At 24.9% G+C, this 4156-nt stretch overlaps 1 non-coding gene across 1 annotated transcript; it reads left to right on the top strand.

The window, feature by feature from the left end:
- TRNAL-UAA lies at positions 1 to 83 on the top strand. Its single transcript has one exon. It is a non-coding gene; the product is annotated as a tRNA-Leu (tRNA).
- Positions 84 to 4156: the final 4073 nt, after the last annotated feature.

The raw sequence follows: 4156 nt of genomic DNA, 5'->3' as shown, positions 1-4156 counted from the left end.
GCTGGTTTGCCCGAGAGGTTAAGGGGGAAGACTTAAGATCTTCTGCACACAAGTGCGCGTGGGTTCGAACCCCACAGCCAGCACTTTTTTAAATCAGGTTTTTTAATAGATATATAAAATCCTAAATTTTATAATTTTTATGTGGGTATATATTTTCACGAGATAATTGATATAGACTTAGGGATGACAATACGAGTATGTGTATAGGTAAAAATCTGTAAATATTAATGGAGATTGATACAGGTACAGGTATCTAAGTACACACCATGTCCCATATCCATATATATATATATATGCTTTAACTTTATTTTATAATTATGCATTAAATTTTTATATTAATATATTACTTATATGAAGTTATATAAGATTAATATAAAAATATATTTAATAATAAAGTAAACTAAAAAATTTATTTTAGTTTATATTTTTAATAGAAAATTTTATTTACTATTTTATATTATTTAATTAGACTAATACAATTTAATTATTACATAGTTAATATGAGATTGACTTTTTAAAAATATTATTTATATATGACACACATAAAATATTTTTCACACAAATATTTTTGTTAATAAAATCATATTGACGTTTAAATTATAAAGTGAATGATAAATAATAAATATATTATAAATATTTTATAAATTTTACAATCACCTATTATTAGCGTAAACTTATTATTTATTAATAATATTTAAATTTTATTTTTTATATTTTAATTTAAAATAATATTTTTCTATGCAATATATGTATTATAAGCACAACTATAATCTATTGAATTTAAATAATATTATTCTTACTATTTATTCACGTTCAAAGAAGTTTTTGAAAATATATAAATATAAAAAATTATTTTTAATTTTTATTTGTTAATTTTTTTAGATAAAAAAGTATAATTTTTTTAATATACACGTATATTTATTTATTATAAAATTTTATTTGTGACAATTTATCTTTTATTCAAATTCTTTCTTTTAAAATTTATATACATTATAAATATTTAATTCATTAAAATAATTTTTTAAAAATTTATATTTTCGATAAAATACTTTTGTATAGTATATGAGTTAAAAATACTAGTATTAATATAAATATATATATATATATTATTATTTTAATTAAATCTATTATTTTTCGTATAATTTTAAATTCAAAAGTTAAAAAAAATATTTTATGTATCCAGTTTCTGTTGTTAGTATTGAAGTTCTTTACTCTAACTTTATTCTCATTTTCAATGCCGTCACAAGAGGTCGTCAAGTGATTCCACACGAAGAGACAATCATTGTACAAATCTATTTCGTTGTCACTCTGACATTGTCAATCGATTAAATCTCACACAAGACAAATAACTTGTGTGTTTAGTTTCGCTTATTGTTTTTAAAAATTTTAGTTTAGAAAATTATTATATTAAGATACATTTAGCCTTTATGATATTTGAATATTTATTTTTTATCTATGTTTGTACTTTATTCAGCAACTATATATTAAATTTTTATATTATTATACTACTTATGTAAAGTTATATAAACATATTTTTCTTTATAAATATATTTTTCTCAAACAAACGTGGGTATTGGGTACAATATGGGTATGCAGGTACCTAGAGAGTACTGGTACAGGAATTAATGTTCATACTCATGCGAATATGAGTATTTTTTTAAAACGCAGATATGAGGATGGGTACTATAGTACCCTACCCATTGTCATCCCTAAATAAACTATTGTCCTTTACACTAATTAACCATATGGTAGGACCTCTAAAACAAACTATATGATAGAGAGAATATTTTTAAAAGCTCCTAAATCAAAATTTTAAGTTCAATTGTCATATTCTATTTTACAATAATACTTTTTTTATTGGATTGTATGCGATATAAATCCATTGTTTGCTTTATTCATTTCTTAAATTAAGCAAAGCAAAGTTAACAAACCTTTTTTTTCCTTATACGGCAGTAATTTTTGTTTATAGTTCGGGTAAGTAATGCTTCAAACCTTCGTTATTTCATGAATGAAATACATAAAAGAATATTTTCCCGGCATTATTTTTTATTGAAGTTTGAAATTAAGGTACATATAATCACTATATTTTTCACACTACTAATCTATAAGTTTGTAATTCAATAAACATTGACCCAATGGCAACAAGGTTTTAACTTTTTAGTATAAAATTATTGTTAATAGTTTGATTTTCTAAACGTCACCTTACTGAACTTGGAAAAATAAAATTACTTTTAAAGGTCTAATTGTATTATAATCTAACCTCTTTTCCTACGTTAATGTTTCATTTTGAGTTTGAAACAAAGCGTGCCTCGAAAGATTTGGTGTTTTTATCATTATTTTTTTCTCATTTATTTTGTCATAGCGTGTTTTCATTAGTTTAAACTCATAATTAATTTAGGCACCGTACCTAAAAAATCCTGTGCCAGAAAAATAAAACTCATAATTTAGGAACAAAACCACTATCTTATAACATAAGAAGATAAAAATACACTTCGTTATTAACTGAGCTCTGCCAAACTCTATAAGAGAGCCATAATATGGTTTTATACTCACAAGTTTTAATGATCTCTAAGTTTGGCCTTATTGTTGGATAAATGTAGAGATAGATTTCTTTTATGAGATTCGAAACTTTTAAGGAAGAAAAGAACCGAACATGCGCCAAAACAAATAATCTAAATCAAGAAAGATCAGTGCAAAAAGAGGAAATAGCATTCTTCATCAAAAGTCAGACAACTTACACAAAAGCAAATAGGTCTTCAGTAGTTAATTTTTTTAATTATATAACTATTAAAAATGTTAAAGAGTGTATTATTATGCTACACAATAGCGTTGCTACGTGTGAATGTCGTTGTCGTAGCATTGTATTGTTGTATATGCCTCTTGCCATCATATATCTCCTTTTTTATGGTTTCTTGCTAATTTTTTTTCTTAATTCATAATAAATTGCTTTGCTATCCTTCACTATTACAATTATAAAATTCTCTTTCTGTCTTATATATATTAGTCTGTGCTATAAGTTTTTTAAAAACTATTTCAGGTATAAAATATACAAATTTAATATATATATCTTGACCGAGTTGATGACTGAACCAAGTTTTCATGACAAATATCGCGATAACAGCATTCCTAAATTTGACCTCATCATAAGGGAGAAATCATGACAAAATAAGGACAAAATCAAGAACAAATACAGCCAACACACGTCTATAAAAGGGTGTAGGCAATTAGTAGTTGTGATCACTACACGAGAGTTTTGATTTCTTAGCTTTCATCTATGGCCGAAAAACTAGATTTGTGTTCATCTCTGTGTACCTCATTACAGGACTAAGTAACTTTAATGGAGACCCGCAGTCAACCACTTCAAAACAGGTCGTCATATTAGACATTAAAACCTATCGTCACTGAAATTAACTCGTAATTTGAGGGGTTTGTGCCCTGAGTATTTCTAGCTGAACTCCCACAGTAACAATGAATATAGTAGATGGTCAAATTACTTGTTTATGTCCACTAATTTGGTACAAAAAAGTGCAGTTTCTACTTTCTATTGTTATTTTAAAATGTCTGTTACTACTTATTTTTTAAATATTTTTAAAATTAAAAAATATTATTAGTAATTTAATTAATTAATAAAAATTATTTAAAGAATAGTAATAATAAATATTTTAGAGTGATAATAAATTCTTTAAAAAATGTGTGAAGTTAATCAATAATAACCGTTTAAAACATGAAAGAGTTCCCGAAAAAACCCAATTGCAACATTCCTAAATCTTAAGGACAGAGTCATAATAAAATAATAAAAAGATAATAAGACTAAATACGACCAACACAAGTCTAACAAAAGAGCATAAACAAGAAAAAGAGGTCATAATAACTGCACAGAAAAATTCTAACATCTAACCATTTTATTTATAGTCGAAAAATTGAAATTTGTGTGTGAACCAATTCAAACGAGCATTTTCATTCAAATGAAACGCCCTATATAAATTTAAAGGCCGACAAATTTTCTAAAGATTAAATTTCAAAACGCTTAAAATTAATATGTTGCCATCTATTCACATAAGTACGTGTCACTTATAATAATAATAATAATAATAATAATTAATTTGACAAAATTTGAGGGATGGAATAACAACGGCTTTCTCACTCAGAAAACGAG

Source organism: Abrus precatorius, unplaced genomic scaffold (assembly GCF_003935025.1).
Source record: "Abrus precatorius isolate BTA unplaced genomic scaffold, Abrus_2018 Scaffold10, whole genome shotgun sequence".
In the NCBI taxonomy this organism is placed as follows: Eukaryota; Viridiplantae; Streptophyta; class Magnoliopsida; order Fabales; family Fabaceae; genus Abrus; species Abrus precatorius.
This window is presented reverse-complemented; position numbering and strand designations above follow the sequence as displayed.